This window comes from Sminthopsis crassicaudata, chromosome 6 (genome assembly GCF_048593235.1).
Source record: "Sminthopsis crassicaudata isolate SCR6 chromosome 6, ASM4859323v1, whole genome shotgun sequence".
In the NCBI taxonomy this organism is placed as follows: domain Eukaryota; kingdom Metazoa; phylum Chordata; class Mammalia; order Dasyuromorphia; family Dasyuridae; genus Sminthopsis; species Sminthopsis crassicaudata.
Genome location: NC_133622.1, coordinates 223,649,370 through 223,669,946, shown reverse-complemented (window position 1 = coordinate 223,669,946; position 20,577 = coordinate 223,649,370).

Sequence of the window (20,577 nt, the reverse complement as noted above, 5' to 3'; positions counted from 1 at the left end):
TTGGCCATGGAACATTTGCAGTTTCATCTGCAATCATCTTTTTTAATATGTTGTGTTATGGAAATGCCTATTTTGTTCCCTGAATTGAATTTTTTTTAATTGAGAAAAAAAATTAATTCTTCTTCTTCTTCTTCTTTTTTTTTTTTTTTTTTTTTTTTTTGCTAAGGCAATTGGGGTTAAGTGACTTGCCCAGGGTCACACACCTAGGAAGCATGAAGTATCTGAGATCACATTAGAACTCAGACCCTTTCCTTCAAGAAAAAAAATCAATTCTGGAAAGAATAATTCTTAATATGTTATTATGTGTTTGCTTGGATTATCTCTTACACCTCCCTCACCCCTTCCCTCACCTCCACTCACAGAATCCTTTTTTCTTCAAGCTCAAACACCCCCTTCTACAGGGAATCTCTCCTGAGTTGCCTCCTCCCCAGTTATTAAGATCCTCCCTTCTGAAATACTTTGTACATAACTACTTCTCCTATAATATGTATTTATTCTCCTTTTATTTATTGTGTATGTTTGACCTCTATACCGATGTCCTAAATTCGATTATAAGTTCCTTCAGTGTAAGACTTGGTTTATTCTTTATATTTGCCCCAGCTACCTGGGGCACACAATGGGCTCTTTATTGATTTAGCGAGTTTCTATTGGTGTCTTGACCTTCTATTTCTCACCCCCTAAAAGCTACGTAAATTGCTACAGCAGACCGCTTAACTGTTCTCTAGGTATTTTTTTTTCCACAATTGAAAGAGGTCTCATTTTACAGATGAAGAAACTGAGGAAAAGATGTTTAGTAGATAAAATAAGAAAAGAAATCAAGTGGATAGGTTATTCATGCAGTTAATATGACCCCATGACTCTACTTCAATTGTTATTTCCACTTTGCCAGTCCATAACCAAGATACTTTTCTCATTACCATAAGCACTAGCCCTCTTTGGCAGTGCCCCTTGGCGTTCTTCATTATAAAGCAAAACATTGGTTGGATCCAACGAAAGTCAGTTCCTTTTAGACCTAGAATCACTCCCTTCAGGTCCGGAGAGTTGCAGAGTGGGTGGAGGAGAGGGGAATATGGGAGGGAATCACCCATTACCATTAGTTAATAAGGAACTGTCAACTCTCAACTATGCAGAAGCTGATTATCCAGTTTGTGTATTACCAAGTCTCTGGTTTCCACCTGCTATCTGCCTGACCATATTACTATTTATTTACACTCTCCCCTGGGGGATGTCCAGGAGACAGAAATCAGCCTGCTCTCTTTCCAGGAGGAATCTCAGCTTTTTACTAGAAGTTCTGGCTAAGGAGAAAATGCTCAAGTTAGGTCTAGCGCTAACTTGGAATTGTGGAATTCAGCTAACAATGCTATTCTCTTGAAATTTTCCTAGAGAATAGGGATTGTATCAGTATTTATATTTGTATAGCAATTATTCTGAGGCTCTTTTTTCAATCACCACTTGACCCTTTGGTCCCCCAGAAGCCCTCTAGGATCAGCCTTAAGGAATTGGAAGCTTATCTTTTTAGTGCTACAAGTCATGAGCCCCCACCAGTGTGTTTCCTTCCAATGATCAATTGAGAAACAATTTGAGTAGCCATACTCAACTAGTTTTTAGAAAAAAGGTATTTACTAAAATATCACAATAACAACAGTTAGTTCAAAGTCTCCCCAAATATTTGTGATGGATGCTTCCACAATTACTTACAGAATGCAAGCAAAAGTGGGCTCAGACTTAGAGAACACATACAGTAAGGTGGTAACTGGTTGCTATTGGCTCTAAAAGTCCTTCCCTGTACCTCCCCACTTCAACTAATGTTTCCATGGCATGCTCAAGAAGTTTCCCTTGGGAGGACTTTAGGGATTGAGTGTGGATCACAATGTAGCATTTTAATTTTTTTTTTTGTTGTTAACTTGCATTTTGTTTTCTTACTCTTTTTCTTTTCTTTTTCATTTGATTTTTTTTGTGTGCAGCATGATAACTGTGGAAATATGTATACAAGAATTGCCCACGTTTAACAGATATTGGATTACTTGCTATCTAGAGGAGGGAATAGAAGGGAGGGGAAAAAAATTGGAACATAAAGTTTTGCAAGGGTGAATGTTGAAAATTATCCATGCATATGATTTGAAAACAAAATGCTTTAATAAAAAAAAAGTTTCCCTTGGGAGGACTTTAGGGATTGAGTGTGGATCACAATGTAGTATTTTTATTTTTTTGTTGTTGTTAACTTGCATTTTGTTTTCTTACTCTTTTTTTTCTTTTTCATTCAATTTTTTTATGTGCAGCATGATAACTGTGGAAATATGTATAGAAGAATTGCCCATGTTTAACAGATATTGGATTACTTGCTATCTAGAGGAGTAGGAGGAAGGGAGGGAAAAAAATTGGAACACAAGGTTTTGCAAGGGTAAATGTTGAAAATTATCCATGCATGTGATTTGAAAACAAAATGCTTTAATTAAAAAAAAAGTTTCCCTTGGGCATGTAAACATTTTTTTTCTGGGCATTTTGAAAGGCTAGGAAGCAGCATATAGTCTGTCCTTGGTTCCTAGTGCAGAAACAACAATCCTTCTAGGGATCCTGCTAGGATGCCCATGGGAAAATGAGAAATGACGACCCCAGTTCATCCAAGGCAATATTGTACTTAATTAAGTGTTTGAGTGGTTGAATGAGACTTGTTCTCATCTTGTTAAAGTATCTGGGCATCTCTTACACTTATGGGCTGAGGTGATTTAGTCGACTTAATCAACCCTATTCTTTAATTTGTTTCCTCAGAGTCTAGCACACAGCAGGCACTTAATAAATGCTTATGATTGCTTCCTCATTACCAAGGGCTAATGAGGAACTAACTTTTATCTTTTTCATTAGTCTCCATGTCTCTAGTCTTTCCCATCTATCTTATGTCTATCTTGTAAAAACAATCTTCCTAATGCAAGTCCTGTCTGTCTCACTTCCTTAAAAACAAAAAAAAAACCTTTCAATGGCTCCCTATTACTCCTAGATTAAAATGCAAATAAACATTTAAGGTTCCCCACCATCTGCCTTTCTAGCCCCATTTTAACTTGACTTCCCTCCATGTATTCTATAGTCCAGGCAAACAGGATGACTAGTTGTAACCCAGTCTCTTTATATTTATACAGGCTACCTCTGGTCCTAAAAAGCATTGCCTGTTCTCAAACCCTTATTGGCTTTGAAAGATCAGCTGGATAAGCTTCCAAAGCCCTTTCCCAGAGATAGATAAGCAGAATGTCATTAGAAAAGCCTTGAATTTGGAATAAAAGACCCAGCTTCAAAGGCAGATGCTACGCCTTCTAATCTGTATGACTTTAGAGGAGTCATCTCCTCTTTGGGGGTCTCGATTTCCTCTTCTATAAAATGAGGTAATTGTCTCAAGCTGAAAACATTCTCACCCACTTCAAAGTTTCAGAGAGCATTTCATTTTTTTATTGAACATCCTTTGTTTTGTTTTCTATTTATTTTATTTTTTAAATAATAGCTTTTTATTTTCAACATACATGCAAAGATAGTTTTCAACATTCACCCTCGCAAAATCTTGTATTCCAATTTTTTCTCCCTACTTTCCCCCTACTCCTCTCTCCTAGATAGCAAGTAAACTAATATAGGTTAAACATGTGCAATTCTTCTATATATATATTTACACATTTATCATGCTGCACAATAAAAATCAGATCAAAAAGGAAAAAAAATGAGAAAGCAAAAAGCAAGTAGACAATAACAAAAAAAAGTCAAAAAACTATGTTGTCATCCACATTTAGTACCCACAGTCCCCTCTCTGGGTGCAGATAGTCCACTGGAATTGGTCTGAATCAATCTCATTATTGAAAAGAACCACGTCCATCAGAATTGATCATTGTATAACCTTGTTATTGCCGTGTAAAACGTTCTCTTGGTTCTTTTCATTTCACTTAGCATCAGTTGATGTCAGTCTATCCAGGCCTCTCTGAAATCATCCTGCTGATCATTTCTTATGGAACAACAATATTCCATAACGTTCATATATTATAACTTGTTCAGCTATATCCCAGCTGATGGGCAGCCACTCAGTTCTGGTGAGCATTTTATACAGCTCTCTCCTTTGCTTTCATCACTCTCTATATCATATTAGGTTGATCCAGGTACCGGTTAGAAATCTTTCAGGGGCAATAAGCTCCACGAGGGAAGAAATTATCATTTTTCTCCCTAGTTCTAGCACAATGACTCACACTTTGGGGGTGATGAGACGGGACCTCTTCATTTCATTGGTGCAGAGAATCCTAGTGAGGATATTCCCTCTGCCCATTAAGATGTAACAGGATTATCTTAAAGAACTCTTGGGGAAACTGAGGAATTGAGTGTCTAGCCCCAGAGTCATTCAGCTAGCATGTCTCCAAAGGGACTCCAAACCTAGTTCTTTCTGACTCCAGGCCTGGTCTGCACATAGTAGGTGCTTAATAAACATTGAACTGAGTCACAAATCCCTCTACTTAATCAGCTCCAACCAGTTTAGAGAGCCATTTATTTATTGTTTCACCGACTGTCTAGACTTGAGAAATCGATGGAGAATATGTTAATCATACACATTAAACTTAAAAGTGTGCCTCCCTTGGTTAAACATTTACTAGTAGCCCCTGCCTCTACCCACGGAGATAAAGAAGGCAAGCTGCTTCCAGAGAGGACCCTGGCCTCCAGCTTTTGTGAGTCTGTGTCTAGCAGAAGTTCCTGTAAATGGCAGGATTTGACCCTTTACCCATAACCAAACACCTATTTCTTTCTTTTTTTCCTGATTCTGTCTTTCCCCTCTCTCTGGGAAGGAGCATCCAGTTTTCATAATAATAAAACCTTAAGACATTTGAAACTGCAATAATTGTGAGTTTAAGCCAGTTGGACTCTGATTGATTAATCAGGCAATAAGCATGTATTAAACACCTATTGTATGCCCTACCTGTTCTAGATGTTAGCAATAGAAAGGCACATAAAAGTCCCTGTCCTCAAGAAGCTTATGTTACATGATGTAGGGGTAGGAATAGGGGATGGCAGGACAGGGAGAGCACATATTCCTGCTGAGAGGTGATCTCAGGTTAGCTTACCTGAATTTTATGGTGTGCCCTTAAACAATCAACATTTATTGTGACTGCTATATGCCAGGCACTATACTAAGAACTGACAGCCTACTAAGAGTGAAACACCTGGACTTTAGAAAAGTCACTTAATCTCTCTCAGATTCAATTTCCTTTTCTTTAAAATCGAATTATTATAAGAAACAAATGAGCTAATATTATAAAGTGCTTCACAATTTTAAAGCACTCTATGCTAATTATCATCATCATCATCATCATCATCATCATCATCATCATCATCAATCCCTTTTCCTCACCTCCTGCTTTGTACCTCCTCACACTCCTGCCCTCCAGAACTTTTGTGAACCCCTTGTTTGTATGCTTTGGATCTCTTGCAATTAGCACGTAGAAATCTTTGTATCTCTGTCTTTGTCTCTGTCTTTTCTCTCTCTCTCTCTTTGTCCCTGTCTCACTCTCTGTCTCTCTCTCCCCTTCCCCCTTCCCCCTTTCCCTTTTTTCTCCCCTTTCCTTCTCTTCCTTCCTCATTTGTGTCTGAAATTTTCACCATTCCCCAAAATTAGAGGCAGTTTGGGAAGCCCCCTGTTAAAATGCCAATATGTTACCTTAGTAGAGACAGTAATGATCGAAAGGAATGCCCATTATTATCCCATTATTGGGAACCAGCCCAAATTCCTTCCTTCGCTCCCTAATCTGAGGGCAGGGCCCTAAGGCAAAGGGAACCATAAATCACTCAGTTTGTCTGGGAGAAGGACCAGACTTAGACCTGCAGATACTCTTAGAGTGGACATGGATGAGCTGGGTGGGAAAGGGATCCAGAATGAGGGAAGGGGGCAGTCTAAGACACACAGCCTCTGGCTCATTCCCATTTGACTTGAGCTGCTTCTACTTCAAGTGTAGTTCAATAAGAAGAATATTAACTCTAGGTCAAAGGACTTGAGTTCAGATCTCACATCTGATCCACTCTGCCTGTGTGATGGCGGACAAACCACTTCGTTTTCTTCTACCTCAGTTTTCTCATCTGTAAAAAAGGGATAATAATAATAATAAAACCTACTTCCCAGGGTTGTGGTGTACAATAACTAAGGTAATATTTATAAAGTCCTTGGCGAATCATTATTGGAATGCTAGTAATTATTAAAGGCTATAGTGTTATAGAATAATAATAGCTAACATTGACACGGTGCCTATGTGCCAGGTTCTGGGCTGTGTTCGGTCCAGCCCATCCAGAACCCAGGTCCACCATCCATAACTCATCCCTTCCCTTCCTTCCCCCCAATCAGTACTTAACTTACCATTTCCCCCTGAAGCACTTCCCCAGTGCCAGAGAAATTCCTCTTATATTCATCTCTTGGCCTTAGCCAAGAGAGTCAATTTGATCGAATTCAAAAAACATTTATTAAAGGCCTATTAAATCCAAAGGCAGCTAGGTGACGCAGTAGGAAGAGCACTGGGCCAGAAGTCAGAAAAACTCAGCTTCCCGACTTCAAAAATCTAGCTTTGGGCATTTCCTAGCTGGGTGACCGTGGGCCAGATTTCCCAGCAACCCCAGCCCAATCTGTGAGTAGTAGAATAAGTGAAGATGAGCATGTAGAGAGAAAACTCCTCACTAGGACATCTCCCACTGAAATCCCAGCTTCCCCAGCTTCCCAGCGACCCCCTCTTCTGATTGGCAAATTCCAAGCCTGGACCTCCCTCTCAGGAGGTGGCCGGCCTTCACCCTGGGCTCATTCCTCACTCCCACTTTTAACCCTTACTTCCCATGGTTTCTTTCCCCTTTTGTCCTCCAGGAACCTTTTATATATGGTGTCCTCCCACTTGAAGGTAAGCTTCTTGGGACAGAGAGTGTTAATAAAGTAATTATTAAGTGCTCTGTCATCTATTTATCTACACAGTCGTGTTTATGCCATAATTTGGGTCAACAAGACAAGTTGACAAGCATTTATCAAGCCAGTCACCTAGCTAACTGCCTGAGATACAGAGGGAAAAGGGAAGATACCTGCCCTCTAGGAGGTTATATCCTAATGGGGGAAGACAAAGTATAAAAGGAAACTGAAAAGCCTTGGTGTAGGGATGGGGGACTGTTGTTAATCCTTGGTTTTCTCAGAGGACCAAGATATCAAGGAGGGGATGCTGGGGCAGGGGAATTGGATTTAAGTGAGGGAGCGTTGGGCAAAGTCGACTACCTCAGTTTCTCCTCCAGAGCACTCAAACTGAGACCAGTTGAAGACTTTAGCTTTAAAAAGCCAATTTCCATCTCCAATCATCTTGATCTATACATTTTGCCACTGGATCCAGATGGCTCTGGAGGGGAAACTGAGGCAGGCGATCTTGCCCAGCCCTTCCTCATTCAAATTCAATCCACCTGCCTGTCACAGCATCCCCTTTCTGATTTCATGGTCATCTTTAAGAACAATAACAAGCTGACAATAACAAGCCATCTGTGTCCTGTCTCAGGGTGACTCATTGAGGGGGATAGGGAAAGCCCAAAAAGGCAGGTGGATAACTCTGGAAAGGATCCTTTCTTTGAGGGATACAAAACTTAACACCCCAAATCAAACCAGGAACAAAAAAGACTGGCTTCTGTATCCACTCAGTATGGTAGCTAGGGAACATTCCCAATTCCCTCTGGATCAGGAACAACACTTTCTCCTTAATTTAAGTCCCCCCCCCGAGGCACTAGTCCAGGGAGTTGTCTCCTTCTGCCCCTCCCCTGAGGAAAACGTCTCCTTCCCCATTCTCAGGATCCTTGGGGGCAGGGTGATGGGGAAAGGTTGATTACTCCCATTTTACAGATGAGGCAACCAAAGGGCAGAGAAACATAACATCTTGTCCAGGTCACTGAGCCAGCCCAGGTGACGCTGAGAGTGGAGGCCAGGTAAATGATTGACTCAGGCTTTGGGAAGGAGGGAGGGCGAGAGGGAAGGAAGGAGGTGGAGCAGAAAAAAAGGGCGGTACCCATGGCATCCTGCCGCTCCTTAGGTCATCCTCAGGACCATGGGAAGCCCAAGTTCTGCTTGCTGGCCTGGGAGACACTCTCCATCTTAGAACCCAAATAGCCTAGCCATCTTATTCCTGTGTCCCTGCCAAGACAAAGTATTCAGAAGGAGCCAAGTATCAGGCCCTAAGGGGGTGTACAGACCTAGTACTGGAGCACTGTGGTTTCAGGAAAGGTCAGTGGGGGTGATGGCACCTTGCAAGAAAGAAGGGAAAAACTATCTTTGTCCAGTCTATTTTACCCAGAAGCCTTTTTATAGGAATCAAACGTGTGTACACAACCATCTCCCCCCATGGCTGAAGGCGCCATGCTTAGGGAGATCACCTGAGAGCACCATTCCCCAGGTGCTCAGGGCCACACAAGGAACAAGAACTCCAGGTCCTGTTAAACAGGGAATTAAAGAGGGAAGAATATTATTATTAATTGCCCAGGCTAAAGTCAGGCCAGGCCACTGACTTAATAAGCATCATCCTGCCAAAATAAAAAAAATAATAATAATAATAAAAAACACCTACCCTGGTCACAAGATCACTACAAACCACAGGGGTCACAATTTTTCAGGTGTGGGGCTGCTTCTTCAGCTCTGGAGAAGGCTTTAATTTAACAAGCTCCCTAGGGCCTGGCAGAGGACTGCCTAGAAAGAGTGAGACCAAGGGAGGTCTTAAGCCCTTGTTGACAGCTCTGGGTGAAGTCAGTCACCAGCAGCTGACGTGAGTTTCTGAGGCCTTTTGAGGTTGACAAAGAGCTTTAGGCATCTGAACACCTAGGAACAGCCAGCCAGCAGGATATGGTTGCACCATGAATCAACGATGAATCAACAAACATTTATTAAATGCCTACTGAATACAAAGTACTGTGCTAGGTACTTAAGATATCAATCGAAAGAATAAAACAACCCCAATTACAAGCAGCTTATATTCTTTTAAGAATTTTTTAAAAATTTAATTAATTTTTTAACACTTTAATTTTTAACTCAGTTTTATTTTTTAAAGATTAAGTATGTAATTTAACACGTATTGGTCAACCTGCCATCTGGGGGAAGGGGTGGAGGGAAGGAGGGGAAAAGTTGGAACAAAAGGTTTTGCAATGGTCAATGCTGAAAAATTACCTATGCATAAAACTTTTGTAAAAATTAATTATATTAATTAATTAATTAAAATGTTTAAAAAGGTTTTATATGTATTGGATTTAACATGTATTTTTAACATATTTAACATGTTTATTGGACTACCTGCCAGCTGAGGGAGGGGTGGGAGGAAGGAGAGGATAATTTGGAACAAAAGATTTTGCAATGGTCAATGTTGGAAAAACATGCATATGCTTTGTAAATAAAAAGTGTTAATAAAAAAAAAAGATTAAGTATGTAGATGATTTATTTTTCAATTTTCATCCAGATGTTTAATATTATATAATCAAAATGGGAAGTAAGACAATTCACCTAATACTATTTTATCTAACGATCCACTTACCTTTCCTTAGAAAGCATTTCTTAAAAATAATAATTTTTTTATCTTCAAAATATACACAAAGATAATTTTCATCAATCACCCTTGCAAAACCTTGTATTCCAATTTTTCCCTCCCCTCTCCCACCCCCCTTCCCCTAAACAGCAAGTAATCCAATATATGTTAAACATATACAATTCTATACATATTTCCACATTTATCATGCAAGTAGCTTATATTCTTTTTTAGGATGTGTGTAAAATTTTTTCTTTTCTTTTTTCTTTTTTTTTTTTGCTGAGTCAATTAGAGTTAAGTGACTTGCCCAGAGTCACACAGTTAAGTCAAATTTGAACTCAGGTTCTCCTGACTTCAGGAATGGTGCTCTATCCACTGCGCCATCTGGCTGCCCCCTCCAATTTTTCTTTATTAAAATGTATTTTCTAGTCCTGAAGAAATGTTTTTTTTTTTTATTAAAACTTTTTAATTTTCAAAATACATGCATGGATAGTTTTCAGCACTCACCCTTGCAAAACCTTGTATTACAAATTTTTCTCCCTCCCTTCTCACTCCCCCTCCCCTACAAGGCAAGTAATCCAATACATGTTAAACATGTACAATTCTCCTATACATATTTCCACATTTATCATGCAATCAGCTTATACTCTTTTGGGGGGGAGGTGTGTAGAATTTTTTTTATTTAAATGTATTTCCTAGTCCTGAAGAAATTTTTTTAATTAAAGTTTTTATTTTCAAAATATATGCATGGATAGTTTTCAGCATTCACCCTTGCAAAACCTTGTGTTCCAAATTTGTAAGCCTCCCTTTTTTTCACCCCCCTCCTCTAGATGGCAAGTAATCCAATATATGTTAAACATGTGCAATTCTTCTATACATATTTCCACATTTATCATGCAATCAGCTTGCACTCTTTTTTTGGGAGGGGAGGTGTGTACAATTTTTAAAAATTTAAATGTATTTACTAGTCCTGCAGAAATTTTTTTAATTAAAGTTTTTATTTTCAAAATATATGCATGGATAGTTTTCAGCATTCACCCTTGCAAAACCTTGTGTTCCAAAATTTTCTCCCTCCTTTCCCCTGACTTTCCTTCCCTAAACAGCAAGTAATCCAATATATATTAAGCATGTGCAATTCTTCTGTGCACGTTTCTACAAATATCATGAAGCAGCTTACATTCTAATGGAGAGAACAAAGGAATAGGACAGTAAAAGTCTAAATTGAATAAGTATTTTGTTGCTGAAACTGTTTCCAATTTTGTGTGACCTCATTTGGGGTTTGCTGGGCAGAGATACTGGAGGGGTTTGCCATTTCCTTCTGTAGCTCATTTTTCCAGATAAGGAAATTGAGGCAAAAGATTCAGTGACTTAAGAGTCACATAGCTAGTAAGTGAGGCTAGATTTGAACTTGATAGAATGTCTAGGTCAGTCATTCTATCTGTTGCCCCAACTAGCTGCCCCATACAATAAACAATAATACACTGCATAAATAATAAATGCAAACATGTACAAAGCAGTTTAAATACAAGGGATGTGGGGGACAAGAACTGGGAGAATCTGGAAGGGTTTCATGCAGAAGATGGTGCTTCAGCTGCATGTTACAAAGGAGAGAGAGATACCGTCAGATGGAATTAAGGAAAGAATTCATTCCAAGGTGGGGGACGGCCAATGAAGGCAAAGAGTCAGGACATAACTTGTCATGTGTGATGAACGGAGAGAAGACCAGTTTGGCTGCACCAAAGAGGGAAATGATGAAGGAGGCTGGAAAGGTAAATTGGCACTAAGTTGTGTAGAGCTTTCAGTGTTAAGCAAAGGAGCTTATTATTTTTTATTTTAAAGACAATGGGAAGTTCCTGGAGTTAGCTGAGTATGAGAATCAAATGGTCAGATCTGAACTTAAGGAAAATAACTTTGGAGTAGAGAGAGTCTGGAGTCAGGGAGGCCAGTAAGGAGGCTGGTGCAATATTTTAGGTGGGAGGTGATAAAAAAACCTCAACTAAGGTAGCATCTGTGTTAGGAATGAATCAGATGTGAAAGATGTCATCAAAGTAAAAACAACATCTGGCAACAGGGAGAGTGAGGAATCCAGGAGAAAGCTGAGAAATTACAGGTCTGAGAAACTGAGGAGATGATGGTGCCTTCTGCAGAAATAGGCACATGTGCAAGTCAGGAAAGGCTAGGGGAGGTTTCTAGCTTATATTATATTATATTCATCACATATTATATCACACATCCTATCATATATCATATAAATGATGTGATATGATATTAATATCATGCCGTGTCACATCATCTTATACCATATCATATCATGTCATGTTATCTAATATCATGGGATGTTTTGTGTTATGTGTCATACTACATTAAATTGTTAAGTTACATAAAATTATCTTCTATTATTTATGTCACAATTTAAAATCCAATTTAAGCAATATCAAAACACATCACCATACCATTTTACCATTTCTACCCATCTCAAAAACCTGTTGGCAATGGGCGGGTGACAAAACAATAGCTGCAGATGCGCTGGGAGCTACAGGGACAATTCTGCACACAGCTAGCTTAGACCATTGGATCATCTTCTTGCTGGAAGCAAGATTCAGCAGCCCCGTGGTGTCTGAGCATACTATTATGTTCTATCGTATTACAGGCATACCCAGGTAGTGCTGTATATTCTAGTCTATTGTCACTCTCTTTGTGTATATTTCCATCCCTCTGTGTCTCTGTGTCTGTCTCTCTCTGTCTCTGTCTTTCTCTGTGTGTCTTTCTAACATTATATGTTACATATTCTTTATTTTCTGTGGAGTTCACTTTCAGGCATGTTAAGTTTATCATCTCCGTGATAGTCTATTAAGCTATGGAGAGAAATTAGGACAAGATATATTGAACTGAGAGACATCTGTATAGAGATGTCTATAAAAGATGTCTATTAAATCCACAGGAGCAGATGAGGTTACTAAGAGGGAGACACTACAGAGATAGAAGAGAAGAGAACCCAGCACAGAATTCTGGGAAAGTTTCCCAGGTAGCAAGGGTGTGATGTGGTGGATCAGACAGCAAAGGCAACTTCAGAGTGGGCGGGCAGGCGGGATTGTCCCCACTTCCAGATGAAGAAACTGAGATTCCCTTAAGGTATGGAATGACTTAGCTGTGGCCATCCACTGAGCAAGTTCCAGGAATCTAATCTGAACAGTGTCTTTACGGGTACAGAGCCAGCCTTCGGGAACACCTGTCACGTCCTCCCTTTCAGACCTCTCCCTAGCACATCTGTGTTTGGGTTCGTTTCATTCACTCAATCCATCAATCAGCAGCCACTTACACAGTGCCTGTTACAACACTCCTCACTCTCAATGTCTCATCTTCAGGGATCTGGAAGCCACAACTCTCCATCTCTCTTATCAACATAGAAGAGCGTGAAAACAAGGAGAGTAATCCTGTGACCTCCAGATCTCTCCTCACAGCTGGCATTCCAGAGTCTATTTTCCTGACTTCTGAAAGACTGTGGTAGAACTCCCAGATGAGGAAACTATCTCTTTGTCTCTTTGTTTCTGTCTCTCTTTGTTTCTCTGTGTCTCTGTTTGTCTCTGTCTCTGTCTATCTCTGTCTCTGGCTCTATCTCTGTCTCTCTACTCTGTCTCTGCTTCTATCTCTCTATCTGTCTTTCTCTTTCTGTCTGTCTTTCTCTGAATCTTTTCTCTGTCTCTCTGTTTCTGTGTCTCTCCCTGTGTCTCTGTTTGGCCCTGTCTCTATCAATCTGATTTTGTCTCTGTCTCTTTGTGTATATTTCTCTCTGAGTCTCTGTCTCTATATTTTCTGTTTCTCTGTTTCTGCGTCTCTGTCTGTATGTTTCTCTGAGTCTCTGTCTCTATCTCTATATTCTGTCTCTGTTTCTCTGTTTCTGTGTCTCTGTTTCTATCTCTCTGTCTCTGTATGTCTCTGTGTGTATGTTTCTGAGTCTGTCTCTATCTCTATATTCTGTCTCTGTTTCTATCTCTCTGTCTCTGTGTGTGTTTCTCTCTGAGTCTGTCTCTGTCTCTATACTCTGCTGTTTCTCTGTCTGTTTCTGTGTCTCTCTGTGTGTCTGTCTGTATGACTCTGATTCTGTCTCTGTCTCTATTTCTATCTCTCTGTCTCTGTCTTTCTCTTTCTGTGTGTATCTCTGTCTCTATGACTCTGATTCTGTCTGTCTCTGTCTCTATTCCTATCTGTCTTTTTATGTCTCTGTCTCTCTTTGTGTCTCTCTCTGAGTCACTGTCTTTGTCTCTATGTTCTGTCTCAGTCTCTTTTTCTGTGTCTTTCTCTGTGTCTCTGTCTGTCTCTTGTCTCTATCACTCTGATTCTATCTCTGTCTCTATCTTTCTCCCCTAATACGGGTCAGTCACTGCCTCCATAACTTAGAGGTGCCTAAAAATTGAGAGGTTAAGTAATTTCCCAGTCTCACAGCTAGTTTGTGTCCAAGGCAGGATTTCAACCCAGGAATTCTCTTTACTATAGCAAAGGTTTCCTCAGCTGGGCTTCATGGAGCCCTTAGGGCCTGTGGATAGATTCCAGGAGATCTGTAAAGTTGGATGGCAAAACAATTACATTTTAATTTCAATATGGTTTCTTTTCTCATCCTATATATTTTAGCAATGCATTCAAAATATTATTCTGATAAATAATAATAAAATAATAAAAATATAATATCTTCCTCAGACTGTCCCTGACCAAAAAAGTGTTAAGAACTCTTTCATTATGCTATATTACCTTTCATATAAAAAAGAAGATATTAAAAAAAAAGATTGGAAAAGATTATAAATGGAATTTTTACTACAAAAGAAAAATTCAGAAGGCAAATTTCTCCTTTCTCATCTCTCTAAAATCTTTGAGAATGGGACGGTATATATATCAATAGTAGTTTTGCTGAGAGACAAAGACAGAGAGACACACAGAGAGGATAGAGATTGAGAAAGACAGCAATACAGATGGACAGAAATGCATAGGAAAACTTTTATAAATAATTAGGGACATAATGAGTGTGCAGGTAAATATTTAATAACTGGCTCTGCAGGACACATTCTTTATTTTTTTTTTATTAGAGCTTTTTATTTACAAAACATATGCATGGGTAATTTTTCAACACTGACCCTTGCAAAACCTTCTGTTCCAAATTTTCCTCTCCTTCTGCTCACCCCTTCCCCTAGATGACAGGTAGACCAATATATTTTAAGATATATGTGAAATCCAATATAGTTATACGTATTTCTACAATTATCTTGCTGCACAAGAAAAATTGGATCAAGAAGGAAAAAAAAAAAAACTGGGAAAGAAAACAAAATGCAAGCAAACAACAGAGAGAGTGAGAATGCTATGTTGTGGTCCACACTCAGTTCCCACTGTCCTCTCTGGGTGGAGATGGCTCTCTTCATCACAAGATCATTGGAACTGATCTGAATCAAGGGCACATTCTTTAATTTAATCCTTATTATTAAAATTTTCTCTATCATATTCTTAAGTCTAGAAATCAACAAAAATAATAAACCAAGCCCTGATTTTTAGAATAATTATAGAAATTTACTAATTTCCAAAGTGTAAATAAATGTTCACACTGAAAATTTATCAATCCTAGCTCATCAGAGCTGGCTCCAGCACACTGCTTACCGAGTACATATAGTTCCAGGATATATAGTGCTCGTTATTTTATAATTAAGGAGAATGAGAGCATTTTATGCCCCTGCCTTCTTTCTTTGCAGAGAGGAGACACAATGGGTACAGATCACTGTACATACTGTCAAACATTGTAGATATTCCCCAAAATTCCCTTTTTTCTTCTCTTAAAAAAAAACTGTTTTGTTAAGATTCACTGGGCAGGAGAGGGAGGAGGAATAGACTGAACCTGTGGGTTCTCTTTGGTCTAAGAAACTTCCTGGATGAGGAAACTCTCTCTACCAATTCAGGTCAGAAACTTCTCTGAAACTTAACATCTTAGAAAGCAAAAAGTGAAGTTCTCTGTTCAGGATCATATGGTCAGTGTGCACTGAGAGAGGACTTGAACCCACGTCTTCCTGGTTGCAAGAGTAGCTCTCTATCCACTAAGCCTTCCTGCCTCTCAGAAAAAATGAAAATAAATTATATCAAAAAATTAATAAAACACTTTAAAAGTATTTAACTTGATGGAATAAAAGCTATCTTTAAAGACTCTAACAAGATATCTCATATACACATACATAGTTACATTTGGTTATACATTCATGCACACACACACACACATATATATATAGTTTTATTATATGAAGCATTTATCATATCTCTTGTATATAATTTCCTCTCATATATTTAATATGAATATCATATATCTTACATGTAATATATCTCATATGCCTTGTATACATTATATACATATATATCATATCTCATATATATCTTATATTTCATGTATATATCAAATATCTCATATATATCTTATATATATCATATCTGCTATCATGTATCTTGTATATTTATCATATCTATAATATATATAATAGATGTGTATCTATCATATATATCATATCTCATATATCTTCTATCTCTATTTTATTTTATCTCCATTTTATCTCATATATTATATAGCTCATCTTATATATATATATTTATACAAATGTGTATGTACGTATACATTTGTCTATGATGAATGTGAGCATGGAGATGACTTTGTTCATGATCTGTTGAGGTGCAACTCGAGGCAAGGAATAAAACAGCCACCTGCACACTCAAGACATGTCATCAGTGTCCTTGGTGACCTCTCCCCAGCATAGCCTCCATGACACCAAGGAATGGCTTAGGTCCACATGGCTGTCAATTTTATGCCTTGTTTAATGTCGGTCCCCAGCAGGTCACTGAACAAAGTTATCTCCATGGTCATGTTGATAGGGAAGGGGATGCCCGGATCAGGGATTATGATGTTCTGATTGTACCAAGTTCTAGAACACTATGAAGTCCTTCTGACTGATATCCATGCTAATTCCAAAGAGACTGATCTAGCCATTCATACTGAAACAAAAAAAAAAAAAAATAGATATAAAGAAACTGACATAACCCAGATTAAAATAAGTGGTTGGTCAAGTGACTCAATGACCACCATCAGTATGTTGCTATATATGGGGAAGAAAGGGAAAAAGATTTGTAAAGTGCTATCTTGTGCTAGACACTGAACTAAAGTGCTTTACAAGTATTATCTCCTTTGATCATCACATTTGAGGTAGATGCTATTATTACTTTTATTTTTTAGCTTTGGAAACTGAGGCAGATGAAGTTTAAATGACTTGCTCAGAATGACCCACAGCTAGTAAGTATCTGAGATTAGAATCGGGTCTTTCTAACTCCAGAGGGTGCAAGAGTGAGAAGAAGAGATGGGATCAGATTGAATTGGAAAACCATGTGCACTCTCAATGATAGCAAGCTGTCCCCTGTTATATAAAAACCATCTTTTCACTTGACACCATTCTTCCAGTTTTGCTGTGTAGCTAAGAATGAGGAAAAATTAATCAATATGCATTGATTAAATACTTACTATGTGTCAGGCACCAGGGGTTGGGGTACAAAGACAAAAATGCAATGGACCTTGCCCTCAGGGAGCTTACATTCTATGATATTTTTTCAGATAGATTTTCAGAGGAATCAGTACCATAAGAGGCATATATAAGTAGCTGTAGTTTATTACATTAGAGTTTAACTAGCCCGAGGAAAACGAGCCTTTGTCCCAGGCCACTATCTTCCAGGGTAAGAACACTTCCTGCTGAGCCTATCTCTCACTTACAATACTGGCCTCAGCTGCTTAAGTCAGGGGTATCTAACTTGAGCCAGCTAGGTGGCAGGTAATTTACCTCGAGGCAGGTAAGTTATGCAGGGATAGAGCCCCAGGCCTGGAGTAGGATGACCTGAATTCAAATCTAACCTCAGGCACTTACCTGTTGTATGCTCCTGGTCAAGTCACTGAATTTCTCTCTCACTTTTCTCAGTTCCAGAGGATGGTTGTGAGGATCAAATGAGGTATTATTTGTAAAGCCCTTAATTTAGATACATATAGATAAATACATAGATACATAGTAGGCACTTAATACTTTCCCCCTTTTCCTTTCCACTAAATTACCCTTTGATACAATTTATTTAACAGATGAGGAGATGGAGGTTCCAGAGAAATGAAACAACTTGCCCATTGTCACTATATAGTTAGTAAATATAAGAAGGATTTGAGTCCAAGTCTTCCCTCTTCCTGATCTAATCCTCTATCTCCTCTGTAATTAATGATTCATATCTCTATATCTCAGTTTTCCCATCCAAATCTGACATTCTAACTCTTCCTTCCCCTCCATCTAATCAATTAATGAGTCCCTGTATTTCCTTTATGGAGAAAAAGAAGAGGAAAAGGGATGGAGAGTAGATAATGGATCCAGGCTGTATCAGGAATCATGGTTGTGCTCTGCCATACTTAGAGAGAAGCCTCTTGAGGGCAGGAACAGTCTTTGCTTCCTTGTATTTATATCCATACTATTTAGCAATGTTTCAGGGACATAGTGCTTAGCAGAAATTCCATCTGTCTGTCTACCTATCTATCCATCCATCTATGCATTCATATATCTATCCAGTCATCATTTATCCAATTTATTTATTTCTCATCTATCTTTGATCTATCATTCAACTAATCTCTATTTATATCTATCATCAATCTGCCGATCTTTCTATCATCTATCCACTTATTATTTATCTAAATATCTTTTACCATCTATCTTTCCAAATACCCATCTATCATTCTATCAACTATCTATCTGTCCCAACTTTTCCTTATTTAAAAAAAAAAAAAAAAAAAAAAAGACACGTTTTCCAACTACCAAATTTGGAAACGTTGAACAAAAAACTTTTTGAGAGAATGGAGTCAAACATCAATGGGGAAAAGCATAAATGCTTCATATATCTATTGAAAACACTATGTGCTTCCACAATGGGCTCTAGCTACTAGAAAGAATCCTTGAAGATATAGCTCCTGCCTTCCCAGAGGATAATGTATCAAAGGCAGTGCACAAAAACAAGGTGTAAATGGACCTTGGAATCCAGGCCTTTTTCTTCATCTCTCCTATTTAATTTCTTGGTTTTATGATCTGCCCAGCAAGCAGATTCAATTCTGACACCTGGTGCTAAATTTCAGAGAAGCTCTATAGATATTTGAATTTAGGATATGGAAAGGGGAAAGCACAGTCTGGCAAAAACTAGGCATAGTCCAATATCTCACACCAGGTACCAAAGTCAAGTCAAAATGGGTATAGGATTCAGACATAAAGGGTGGTATTATAAGTAAATTAGAGAACCAAGAAAAATTTACCTGTCAAATCATTAGATAAGGGAAAAGTTTATGAGCAAAAAAAGATAGACAGGATCATAGGAGGTAGCATGGATAATTTTTATTACATGAAATTAAAAAGTTTCTGTACTTATAAAACCAAATGCAGCCAAAATTAGAAGGAATTTTAAAAAGTTGGGGGAAAGAATTTTTTCTACAGTTGAGTTTCTCTGATAAAGGATGTAGTTCTCAAATATATAGGGAACTGAGACCAATTTATAAAAATACAAGCCATTCCTCAAATGACAAATGGTCAAGAGAGCAGGCATTTTTTCAGAAGAACGCAGAGCTAACTATAGTCATACAAAACAAACAAACAACAAAAAAAAAACTAAGTTATTAGAGAAATGCAACTTAAAATAAATCTAGAGATACAACTTCCTATCTATCAGATTAGTAGCACAGAATTAGAATGCCCATCAATTGGGAAATAGATAAACAAGTTGTGAACATAATGGAATATCATTGTGCTATAAGAAATGACAAGCAGGATGGTTTCAGAAATACCTGAGAGATTTGTATCAACTGACACAAAGTGAAGAGAATAGAACCAGGAGACCACTGAATAGAGTAAGAGCAATATTGTAACAATGATCAGCTGGGAAACACTCAACTACCCTGACCAATATAATGATCTATGATAATTCCAAAGAATTCATGATGAAAAAATACCACCCTTTTCCAGAAAGAAAACTAATGAACTCTAAGTGCAGATTAAAGCATATTTTCTTTCATTTAATATTTCTTTCTTTCCTTCTTCTTCTTCTTCTTCTTCTTCTTCTTCTTCTTCTTCTTCTTCTTCTTCTTCTTCTTCTTCTTCTTCTTCTTCTTCTTCTTCTTCTTCTTCTTCTTCTTCTTCTTCTTCTTCTTCTTCTTCTTCTTCTTCTTCTTCTTCTTCTTCTTCTAGAAATGTTTTGCATGATTTTACAAGTATGATGAGTATTCTATTACTTGACTTCTCAATGGGTAAGGCTGGGGTTAGAGGGAAAGAGAGAATTCAGAACTAATTTTTTTAAATGAATGCTAAAAGATAAAAAAGAGAAAGGGCAGGGTGCTGGAAAGCATATTAGTCAGTAAGAACATGAATCATGAGCACAGAGTGTTCAGAGAAAACCAAGGAAGGAAAAGAGAAGCTGAGCAAAGAAAGCTTTGATTGATTACCTAAACTTCAATCAATCAACAAACATTTTTTATTTTTTATTTTTATTTTTATTTTTTTAATCTGTTCACATGGTAACAAACATTTATTAAATAACTACTATGTAGCAATTATTTTATGAGGTGTTGGTGGCTATTATTGTTGTTGTTCAGTCATTTCAGTAATATTCAGTTCTTCATGACCCCCTTTTGGAATTTTCTTGGGAAAAACACTAAAGTAGTTTGCCATTCCCTTCTCCAGCTCATTTTACAGATGAGGAAACTGAGGTGAACAGAATAAAGCAACTTGTCCAGGGTCACACAGCGAGTAAGTGTCTGAGACCAGATTTAAACTCAGAGAGATGAATTTTCCTGATTCTAAGCCCAGTATTCTATCTACTGTGCCAGCTAACTGCCCTGATGTTGCTCTCAAGACATAAAAGAAATAGTCCCTGCCCTCAAGGACTTTATATTCTATAAAGAACAAAACAAGTACACATAGAAACTTATATAAAATTAATCAATCAATGCTTATAGTGTCTATAGGTGATTTGGCAC